The 12,539-nt window shown below is 38.2% G+C and overlaps 1 long non-coding RNA gene across 1 annotated transcript; it reads right to left on the bottom strand.

Annotated features, from left to right (window-relative positions):
• Positions 1–481: 481 nt before the first annotated feature.
• On the bottom strand, positions 482–12,223 carry LOC138149190 (uncharacterized). Its single transcript, XR_011165254.1, has 2 exons — positions 11,925–12,223; positions 482–590 (listed from the first exon to the last, which is right to left on the bottom strand). It is a non-coding gene; the product is annotated as an uncharacterized lncRNA (long non-coding RNA).
• Positions 12,224–12,539: the final 316 nt, after the last annotated feature.

The following is a 12,539-nucleotide window of genomic DNA, read 5'->3' as shown; positions in this document are numbered from 1 at the left end:
GATCATGTACCACCTCCTGCACAAAGCATTTCTTGATTTCCCTTTACCCATTCCCTCTCCCCTCAAAATTATGCTGAAAGTTTATGTGTGTGTATGTATATATGTATGCATATATATGTATTTGTATTTACTCATCTGCACATATTGTTTTCCTAGACAGAATGCTTTTTTTTTTGTTGGTGGTGGTGGTGGGTTTTTTGTTGTTGTTGTAGTTTTTGCCTTTTGGAGGGCAATTGGGGTTAAGTAACTTGCCCAAGGTTACACGGCTAGTTTTTGTGTGTGGGTGGAACCGAACTTGGGTCCTCCTGACTCCGGGGTTGGTGCTTTATTCACTGCACCACCTAGCTGCCCCTAGAATGTTTCTTAAGGGTAGGGACTATTTCATTTTTGGCCTTTATATCCCTAGCACCTCTCACAGTGCCTGGCACATCGGGGGCACTTAATAAACTTTTGTTGATTAGTAGATTCTCTATCTATAACATACCTTTTGTTGACCTTCATTCAGGGGAGGTCAGTTGTAGGGGGTACTCATGAGTCTAAAGAAATGCTTTCAGAATCTCCTTAATACAATCAGTATCCAGACAGTTTACCTGATAAAAGTAATTGGATAAGGCATATTAAATACACCAAAGAAGTGTCAAAGAAGCAAGGACACTAAATTCTGATCTATCTCAAGGCCAAGTCTGAGAATTGCTGAGAAACCTGGCTTATTCTCTGACCTTCCACTGCTTGTCATCTGGTTATAAAGGTGATAACTGGTGCTCCCACAAGAGGGCAGGCAGGGAAAGGTATTACAGTTAATGGTTTTATTGGTCCATTTTTATCTCCTGTGTGAACAAATAAATTGAGGAGAAACAAACAAAAAAAAAAACAAGAAGAAAAAGCTTAGCTGTGGGAAGTCACTGAAGATTTCCAAACTGGGTAGAGACCTAGGGTCAGACCAAAAGATTATTTCAGAAGCTATGTGAAGAAGAGATGGGAGAGAGAAGAGGCTGAAAACCAGGAGTTAAACTAGGAGGTTGGAGAAAAGTAAGAAAGGCCTTGAATAGATTGTGTCACACTTGATTAGAAGTATCTGCATTATAAGAGTTTGTACTGTGTATTTCCATTGAGATGGAACTAATTGCCACATTGTATATAAATACAACTTCAAATAATGTGAATTTGAATACATATGATTACTTCAAGGGATTCTTTATTCATACTTATCAAAACCTGGCTATAATCTCATTAGATGAGAGGGAAGAGATTTGGAAGCTATTATTTATGATGGTATAATTGACAGGACCTGGCAATTTATAATATATAATGGTTGGAGAAAAGGGAAGAATCAAAAATAACACCAGGGTTGGAGACTGAGTCACTAGGATGTAACCATCAAGAAAAATAGGAAAGTTGAGTACAGAGATGAGGTATGTACATGTTGAATCTAAAGATGCTGATGAAATGTTCATATGGATATATTCAGATGGTCATTAGAAACTAGAAGTCAGAGAAGAGATTAACCTGGATATATAGAAGTGGGAGTCAGCTGCATAGAGATGATATTGGAAATCCATGGGAGTAGATAAGATTACAGGGGGATAGGGTGGAGAAAGAAGATAATGGGGCTGAGGAAACAGTCTTTGGGAACACTTACATTTAGAAGGCAGGAGAAAGAAGATCAACAAAGGAGAAAATGGAAATGGTTTTTAAAAACTGGAAGAGAATTAAGAGAGAGCAAAGATATTCATGTGTATATGGGTAATGATACAATGAACAAGATTCCCAATCAGGCTGGAGAGTATGGGAGTAAGGGCACAAGTAGAAAGAATAAATATTCTTAGCAAGGCTAAAAACCTTAGTTACCTTGTCTTTTGAAAATAGAGGGAAGGATAAGGAGATGAGAGGTTTTGTTGTGTGGAGGAAAACTAAGCAATTCACAAATGTCACTGCATCTTTACAGACTAATCCTCAGCCTCCCAAGCAATTCTCTTAAGACTGGGTATCAGAGCAGGTGCCAATATACATTGAAAGGGGAAGTTCCTCACCAGGAATTCTATACACTGATGAAATGATAGGTCCACTCATAAAGACATATGTACACTGTATATATATGCATCTATTCATGTATACATGTACATATGGAATATGTACAATGTATATATGAATATTTTCAAAAGTCTTTTTGCAGTGCTTCATCATGGTATGAAAGTCCTTTCGTGCTCTTGAAGGCTCTGCCAATGCAAGCTTGGAGAGACTTTGAATGTGAGTGAAGATTGTTTGTTATCTGAGGACAAGCCTGGAAACTTCAGAGAGGCTCAATACCAGAAGGATGACCAGCAGATAATAATTAATAATGATGGTGATGATGATGATAACATTATTATATAGCACTTTGAAGGTTCACAAAGTTTTACAAATATCTCAATTTATCTTCAAAAAACTTCTAGGTGGTGGATACTATTTTCACTATTTTATAGACAAGGAAATTGTAGTTGACAGGTTAAATGACTTGCCAGGGTCATATAGGTATTAAGTGCCTGAGGCTTGATCTAAATTTAGGTCTTCCTGATGTCAGGTCCAGCCTTCTAATCATTGTACATCTCTCTAGGTCACAATGATTCTTGGAGATCATCTTTTAAAGTCTGAAGAGGTTTCAATGTGTGTTAGTAAAAGGAATAATCACATTGAAAAAAGGAAGTATAATAATAATAATTAATAATGATATCTAACATTTACACAGCACTTTTACAGATAAGGAAACTGAGGCACATAGAAGCAAAGTAACCTGCCCAAGTTACACAACTAGTAAGTGTCTGAAGCAGGACTCAAACTCAGGTCTATAACTCCAAGTCAGGTATTCTACTATGCCACTAGATACCTACATGTATCTTTTGAGGTGCTAAATTATCTCTTGTGGCAAACTATTTCATAACTAGTACATTGGCTCTCTCTGTCTATGAACTACCTGTCCATCCAAGTGAAGGGACTCCCTCTACCAATGCAGTTCCATTACCCTCTTTCTAGTTTAACCTTACTGATGCAATTTTTAGCCTTAGAGAATTGCCTGGAAGATTGAAAAGCTAAATGAGTTGTCAAGGGCCCCCAGAGCCATTGTTTCAGAGTTGTATTTTAAACCCTAGTTCTTCCTGACTTGAAGACCAGCTCTCTATGTAGTATACCCTATTGTTTCTCAATATTTAAGGACTGATATAAATACAAGAATGTCTGATGATATAGAAATATATGCAGTGATTTTTCATTTCATTTTCAATCTGGAATTGCTTGTGTCAAAGACTATCTAAATTCTAGATGCTAGGCCAAGTCCCTTTTAGCTAAGTTTCAATGACATTCCATTTTTATTATTATGGTATAGAAACTTTTGAGAAATTTGTTATAATGAACATACTTGACTATAGAATTTTGGAACTAGAAGGGACCTTAGAGACTAGTCCATCCCACTCACTTTACAGAGGAGGAAACTGAGGCTCCAAAAAGGTTAAATGCTTGCCCAAAGTTAGCCAGAGAATTAGTGGCATAATCTAGGCCCTGATCCTCATGATTCCCAAGACAATCTTCTTTCTACCAGCACATACCACAAAGTTGTCAGTCACCCCAAACCCTCTGTTATGGTGAGGGCTCAACACTATTACCTCTTATCATTTATATTCTTACTCTGATAGTTTAATGTGAGTATTCTCTCCTATAACGTATATCGCAATCAACTCATGCCCCCTCATTTTGGATAATCCTTGCCCTTGTCTTTCCATAAATAATAAAAATATATTTAATACTGGTTTATATTAAATAAAATGTATATAAATCTTTTATATTTGCAAAATATTTTACCTATATTATCTCATTTTATCCTCATAACAAACCTTTGGAGTAGGTATTATAATTATCCCCATTTTACAGATGAGAAAATGAAATAGAGAAAATAGGTGACTTTTCCAGGGTCACACCACTAGAAAGTGTGTGTAACCTAGGTCTTACTGACCCTAAGTCATGGGGTCAATGGTTACTCTGGCCATTATGCCATGCTGTTTCTCTAAATATAACAACAGGATTACCTAACATGTTGGAAGTCTTCCTTAAGTTCTCTCCACATTGGGTGGTGCCGGTGATATGCACAAACTCTCTCTCCCTTGCCTTGCCACATGACTACCTGACAGCCATATATTTCTCTGATGCCTCTCACGTAATTGTTAGCTGGCAAATATGTCGCAGCCCATTCATGCCCACCATACGCCTTTCTAGCTTGTACCGCCACTGATCATGATACTCTACGCTAACATTATGCCTCAGAATCCAATGACCTTTCCTCAGTCTTCACCTTTTTGCCCTCTCCACGATCTGATGTTATTGACCCTACCGCCACTAGCCCTTTTCGATTTCTGGAATCTTTCGCTTCTCTTGCCTTCCACAACACATCGTATTGTTCCCGTTGCCTGACTACGTGTAGAACTTCTCTTTCTCTGTCTATCTTATACAGGATCCATTTCACCTTCCCTCCAAGTTTGACTACATTTTATGTAATAATAATAAATCCTTGGTATCTGTCTTTCATTTATGCATTTGACCTTGGAGATCTTATCCATTTAATTTCTGAACTTATGTCTGTATTCCTAATCTTTAACCTCTACTTCAGTTTTACATTTCTAACTGCCTACAGGACACTTCCCCTTAGACATTCAGCTGTTATCTCCAACCAAAACTGAGCTTACTCTCTTTCCCAAAAAGCAACACACCTCCCCATTTTTATTGCTGGCCCCTCTTCTGTCCTAGTCACTATGACTCCAAAGCTTAGAAACATTTCTTACTCTTTCATCGTACTCAACACCCTCATATAATCAGCTAGCCAGTGCGAGCCTACAGTCTCACCCAGAAGAATGTAAGCTCCTTGAAGGCAGGGATGTCTTTGCTTTTTCTTTGTATCTCCAGAGATTAGTAAAGTGTTGACTTATTAATTGATTCTCAGGTTTCAAAGGGACCTGAGAGAAATGGTACAGTGGACAGCGTACAGGATTGCCCATGTGACTGTGGGCAAACCATTCTACCTATGGAGTCTGCTTCTTTATCTGTAAAATAAGGCCTCGGAATCAAAGACCTTTAAAGACTTTTTCAGCTCTAAATCGATGATTCTATGATATAATCTAATCGGTGCTTGATAAGGAATTCCCTCTACTACCCCTTGAATAAAAAAGTCATCCAACCTCAGCTTACAGACCTTTCAGTGATTGGGAACTTCCTATCTTTTTTTATTTAAAGCAATTGGGGTTAAGTAACTTGCTCAAGGTTACACGACCAGTTATTTTGTGTGGCTGTTAAGTATCTGAGGCTGGAACCGATCCCGGGTCTCCCGACTCTGGGGCCGGTGCTCTTACTCACTGCGCCACCTGGCTGCCCCTCAGCAATTGGGGTTAAGTAACTTGCTCAAGGTTACACGACCAGTTATTTTGTGTGGGCGTTAAGTATCTGAGGCCGGAACCGATCCCGGGTCTCCCGACTCTGGGGCCGGTGCTCTTACTCACTGCGCCACCTGGCTGCCCCTACTTTCTATCTCTTCAAGCAGCTCCACTGTTGGTCAGTTCTGATTGTTGAAGGCTTTTGATTCCTAATGGGTCAAGCTGAGATTTGCTTCTCTAAAATATCTACCAATCCTATGTACTTTTCCTTTATAGCATCTCCTACATCAATATTTATCTATTATCTACACCGCGTCGTGCCAATACAATATTCACAGCACCAATGGTGACTGTAAATATACCAGCATAGTTCTTAATCACAAAATATAACAGACTCTTCATATAGAAGACAGAAGCAAAACATTTGTTCATATACCAGAAAACCAAATCCCAACACCAGGAAACCAAATCCATCATAGCAACATTGAAGTTAATACACCACAATGTAGCGGAGAGCCACACCATCCTTTAACCTTCCTATAAACCAACACTCACAAGCCTAGCTGTCTCCCTGGGTGCATGCTCTCTCTCCCACTGTCTGCCTACTCTGACTCCTAGCTTCCTGTGAACTATGCTCTACCCTTCAGCAAACTCCTCCCATCACAGGCTCCTTATAATTACATTCAGCCTATCAGGGGGCAGGGAAAATCTTCAAATCAGGGAAGTCCTTTGCCTTAGGCTTATTAGGGGGCAGGGAAGATCTTCAAATTACCATTACCATTACCATTACACACCCTTATCTAGGTCCTTATCACCATAAATTAACAACTGCACCAACCTCCCAACTACTCTGGCTACTTAACAGACTTATCCTTCCAATTTATTCTGTATATTGCTACTGTGCTGGCCAACAGGAGGGTTAGCACTTATGTCTACATTAATATTTTTGAAATTCTACTCTAATCTCATCACTTCTCTGCTTATAGAAAAAGGTCCACACTGTTGACCCTGGCAATCTAGCCTCTTCCCAATTTGATCCCAACCTATGTCTCCAACTTCATCTTTCACTATGACCCCATGCATAATCAAATCCAGCCAGTTCAGCTGTTTCTGGTCTCCAGAATGAGCTATGTGCACTCATAAATACTATAAAATGGGTTCACCAAGTCCCACCTACCTAGAAATGACAACCCTACCTTCTTACCTTTTTTCTAACTTCTACTCATCCTCCATTACACATTGGTTCCCTAATCACACCACCCCACAATGACCTCTTCTTCCTCTGAACATTCCATAGCATACACTATCTGTAACACTCTCTAGGAATTTAATACAACCATAAAGGGAGCAACAAAACTGGGTGTGTTCTCTAGCTCTGCACTGAAGAATTTATACTTTAAGATGATTCAACAGTTCCTTACTGGACCTTGTGACTGTGAGGCTGTACTGAAAATTGGTGACTGAACCAGGAAGAGCCACCTACTCTATAGGTTATAAAAAGGAAGAGAGAAAATATATCTTCTTTTGTATCTTTTCTGAGCCTCAACATGTCATAGAATTGATACTGACCTCTCAAAAGCTAATGGAGACAAGCTTTGGCTAGTCCTTGTAACCTGGAAAAGGTCTAAGTCCCAGACCAACAATGGACTGTTTGTTGTATAAGGACCAGTGTCATTAAAATGAGAGAGATAAAACTAAGAGAAATCACCAAAATAGAATGCAGGGTATGGAAAAAAACAAACAAACAAATAGCATTAGAATGTGAGTTCATAGAGGGAAATGACTGCATTTTTGTATCCTTAACACAGCACAATGCCTAGTAATAGTGAATGCTTAATAAATCTTTGTTGACCAACAGACTGACAGTTGTGCTTGGAATATTGTCCACTAAGAGTTGTGGAAACACCACAATTTGCTTTGGAGGAAGGGAAGGACTACTCCAAGGGAGTCACACATCCTTCAAGCAAAGTTCTGATCTCTATCTTGCCACTGTACCCAGATGGCTGCAGAGGAGAGTGAGACTGTTGAATTTGCATAGCCTTGCCTCACTTAAATCCAATTCACTTGCATGTCATGACATCATCTTCCCATGATCATTGTGGTCCTCTTCAAGAATGAAGGACAGACAACAGAGCAGAACAGAACCAAAGAATGACACATGCAGATGAGCTCTTTCCCAACTAGATGAAAAAATAATTGAGATCAGGGACTATGTTTTTTTTCCTTCTGGTAACACCAGGGCCAGAATGTTGGGTGATTCAAATTCTACCTTTATTATACACCTATTTACTAAGCAATGAAGGATTAAAAAGGTGATAAGACATGCCCTTACAAGCAAACATAGTTTATGTGAAATGTAAAGATTATCAACCTATAGTATCTGTGGAGATCGTGTGGTATAGTGGGGGGAGCACTAGAGTTAGGAGTCAGAAGACTTAGATTTGAATTTCCTCCCTGCCACTAATTAAGTGATCCTAAGCAAGTCATAGAACTTCTCAAGGCCACAGGTGCCACAGCTCTAAAATGAGGTGGTGTAGTGGCAACCACACTGGCATGCCCAGAATGGCTGCTAGCACAGGTTCTTAGACCTGCTTTACTAGGAAAGCTAGCTGCTTAAGGTTCAACAAACTTTTAAAATTACATTCACTAGTTCAAGGGAAAAGTCAGCAACCTGAACTTCAGAGAAAATACAAGCAGAGAAATAAAAACCAACAGACAGGACTTCTGTCTGAGAAATTAGCACAGATCAACAGACAGATACAACTGTCTGACCAAGGCAATACATGCATAGTTACGAGAGAGAGAAGCACCAACATCTGAGTTTTTCAAAGTGTGTGTGTGTGTGTGTGTGTGTGTGTGTGGAGGGGGATGCCTTAATGGCTACCCAGAGTCTCATCTGGTCAAATCACAACAACAGTCTTCCAATGAGTGAGTCCTAAAGCAAAATTCTAACCTCTGAGTGTATATACCCTTTATAGAGGTATCACAGCCCTCAAGTCCCAGAGCTTAATTAGAAATTAGCAAAAAGTGTGAAAGCCTTCCTAGAGGCAAGCCTGCCCTAAGCAAGCTACCCTTAATGGTCTCCACCATGAGGCCTATTAATGGGTGGGGAAGTTCTTATGTCCCATTTACATTACTGGTGGTTAAATGAGGTCTCTCCTATTTCTTACATTCTGCGATTCTTCTGGGTCATCTGATACTGCCACCACCCTGGAGCAGGCCCTCATCTTCTCATGCCTAGACTATTACAATAACATGTTGCTTGTCCGTCCTTGCCTCAAGTTGCTTCCTTCTGCAGTCTATCCTCTGTTCATGTGTCAAACTGATCTTTCCAAAGTACAAGTTTGATCATGTCATCCCAACAATCAATCAACTCTAGTGGTTCCTGACATGTCAGGCACATGGCAGACCCTTAATGAATGTCTCCTCCCTTACCTTCCAGGATCAAATATAAAATGTAGTTTGGCTTTTAAAACACTTACTAGCTGTGTGACCCTGTGCAAGTTACTGAACCCTGTTTGCCTCAGTACCTCATCTGTAAAATGAGACGGAGAAGGAAATGACAAACTACTCTAGTATCTTTGTCAAGAAAACCCCAATGGGGTCACAAAGACCTGGACACAACTGAAACAACTTAACAACAAAATACCTGGCCCCTTCCTAACTTTCCAGTCCTCTTGCTTCTTATGTATACCCCCTGCATCCCCATACACCTCTGCAATCTAGTGACACTGGCCTCCTTCCATTTCCTCACATTAGACACTCCATCTCCCTTTTCTAAGTATTTTTATCAGTTATTTCCTATGCTTGTAACTCTCCCTATTCATCTATGCTTTTTGACTCCCCTGCTTTCCTTCGTCTCACCAAAAATCCCACCCTCCACAGAAAGCCTTTTTATATAATCCCCTTAACTGCAGTGTCTTCCCTCTGTTGATTATTTCAAATTAACTTGTATATAGCTTGTTTATACACAGTTGTCTACATGTTTTTGCCCCCCCATTAAAGTGTAGAGTTCTGGAGAGCAAGGACTATTTTTTACCTTTTCTATGCAGTTCCAGGGCTTAGCAAAATGCCTGGCACATAGTAGGTGATAGATCAATAATTGTTGACTGACAATACAAAAAACTTCACTATCTAAACCAATCAGTTCCCAAGAAACTTTTCTGTAACATTTATGAATTTGAAAATCCATACCGAAGTATCTAGGGTTATCCAGAAAGCTGGAGATAAAAGATTATTGAATAAGATTGACTACAAAAGGTATTCTTAGTATAAATATATCAAATGATATACTTTTATTCATAATTTCAACCATTTTAACTATATTAAATCATTGCTCTTATCCTATAGAAAGCATCAAAACACAAGAGAATTGTTTTGAATATCAATATAACATGTATAAATATTACAAAAATCAGAACCATTGCAAGCAAATGTCTACAACAATAGAGTCAGAGTGCTATGATAACAAATCAACTCCAAATTACTTTTGGCTCTGAGGTAATGTAATAATGTTTTCTTTTGTTTTTCCAGAAATACTAAAATATCACATGCCTTATTTCTTTAGACCTGTTGTTTGTCGGTTAATTTCATTTTCATTTTCTTCCACGTTTTGTACTAAGAAATATCCTCACTCTTCCTATTAAAGTAAAATGTCCAAAATTAGACACAACTTCTATGGAAATGGCTATGGTGGTCTAGTCAAGAAAAGAAAGTATTCTTACTTTACCTTTGGAAATAGAATTGTCATAAAGGCAAGAGCTATGAAGAAACTAGAAGTTCTCCTGAAAATATCATTCATGCACTTCTCTGCTAACATGTTGTATCCCTACCCCCACCCCCAAGGAGAATATAAGTTCCGTGAAGGCAGACTGTTACTCATTTTATCTTTCCATCCCAATAATCCAGTATACTCTCTGCATATAGTTGGCACTTAAACTTCAGAAGATTTCCCACTAAGACCAAGCACAAATCAAAAGATTTCCATTGCCTATGCTGTTTTTTGAAAGAATGCTTGAAGTGTTTGCTATCTATAGCAGTAAGAGAAGAAAAAGAAATTGAGGGAATAAATGTAAAAGGCAAAAATCTATCTTCTAACTCTACAGTGACTTAGAGAACTGCAGAGTTTCAATGATAAAATTAATCAAAACAATAGCTTCAGGAGAGTAACAGGATATAGAATAATTACCACAGAAATCACAAGCTTTTCCTCATATTATTAATAAAATCCAGAAGGAAGAGATAGAAAAGTGCCACTTCAAATTACTGAAAAATGCACAAAATATGTGAGTGTTAACCTATCAGGACACATGTAGAACACACACATATACTGTAAAATGCTCTGTTCAGAAATAAAGGGAGACAAATGATTTTTTTTAAACCAAAGAAAAAAAGTATACATAGAGAACGAGCTGAGACAGGGACAGAAGCAGTAGCAGTCAATCCCATGCATTTGAAGCAGGCTGGCTCAAGCTCTGCTTTGTGTCTCCTTAGACTTCCAACTTGGCTATCTTCAGTGCAACAGATTCTAAACATACCAGTCTCATACCAGGATAAGCCAAAAGAACAACACGCATACATTTCCTTCTCTTCCTTGCATTTATTCAGCAGTAAGACTTTACAAGAAGCTACCAAGTCCTTATTCCTTTGATAGTCACTAGGAGTTAACATTAATCAAGCTACTCCAAAGAAACCATTGTGAATATTATCAGTAGCAGATGTAATATATGGAGCATTATATAAACAATGTACTTGTTTAATATTGAGGAATGTCTAAAGAATCTGGGAATGTCCCTTAGAGTTTTCCAAGTACTTCTGGGTGGTGTCTGCTGCTCTTCAATTAAATCCACTTTTTCTCCACCTTTCTTCTTCTTCCAAAATATGATTTTTCATTGGAGTCACATTTATGGTTCAAATTTCAACAATTGTCACATTTCATTATCTCCTTTTGGAGAGTGTTTGGCATAATTTTTTGGTATGCTTTTTAAAATTTTGGTTTCCCTTTATCTCCAGATGTGCATATGAAAAGGGGAAAAGGAACATCATTGTATGTCTAGGGATATACATGTGCATTTAATATTTCATGAAATTTAAATTGCACATAGTACTTTTGCCAATCAAAACATCCCATACTTGCTCATTTGTATGCATCTATTGTATAGTCATCTGGACCCTTATTTATTCAAATAATATTTATAAAACTTTAAAATCTGATGTTTTCAGTTCTGTGGGGAAAGAGACAAATTTGGGGAAGGAGAAGTACTTAAGGAAAAAAATACATTAAATGAATTAATAGCATCTACTCTAGCCCTAGAACCTAAGACAAGAAAAATTTACATAACGTTATCTTACTTAAGGTATCTGGCAAACAACATCTATTCATTTTGAAATCTCCTGTGGTTAGAACTGAATCTCAATGATTTTAACAAGGCAATATCTAGTGATAGGGACTGACTTCTATGCAAGCTCATGCTTTTTCTGTGACCAGGTTCCATAATACATGCAAAGGCATGAAGAAAGCAAGAAGAAGCTTACCTTGATCAGAGGACATGTGGTCATTTGGTGTTCTCTCTCAATTTCCCTGTTATTTTCTTCAGCTCAAGGTTCTTTCTGGGGTGTTTCAACAATTAGAAACTTTTATTCTCTTACTGTGATTATTCTTATCACCTCCGTTATCCAAATCCCGTTTAGAAATGGGGAAAGAAAACATACAATTTGTTTACTCCAGGTCAGTACAGTAAAGCTGCTAGCTTTTAAGCTCAATGTATTAAAAATTGTTTGGCTAAATGGCCAGCACACTTCCTCCTATTCTTTCTTAACTTAGTTTTCCTGCCTCCAGTGGAGTGTTTTCCTTCCCTAGGATATAAATAGGCCTGTTATAACCCAGTATGGAGGAAAGAAGAAGGCAGGAAATGAATTTGAATTAAAAAGAAAGATCTTGGGTCTTTTAAAAATGGATTACAAGGATTTTAATTTAATCATAAGCTTAATCATTTTTCCATAAATGATTCAGTTGCAAATATATGCATTTCAGCCCAATTTTTACTCAACTTACAGTAAATATCAACTACTTCTCTATAATTTCCAATAAACAAAGTTTGGTGTTAACACTGAGCAAAGTTTACTCTCCAGATGACATTAGATCCTTTA

This window comes from Petaurus breviceps, unplaced genomic scaffold (genome assembly GCF_028583685.1).
Source record: "Petaurus breviceps papuanus isolate PSGF00001 unplaced genomic scaffold, PetGlider_PUasm1.0 90845, whole genome shotgun sequence".
In the NCBI taxonomy this organism is placed as follows: domain Eukaryota; kingdom Metazoa; phylum Chordata; class Mammalia; order Diprotodontia; family Petauridae; genus Petaurus; species Petaurus breviceps.
Note: the sequence above shows the minus strand (reverse complement) of the source record. Positions and strands in the feature narration are given on the sequence as shown.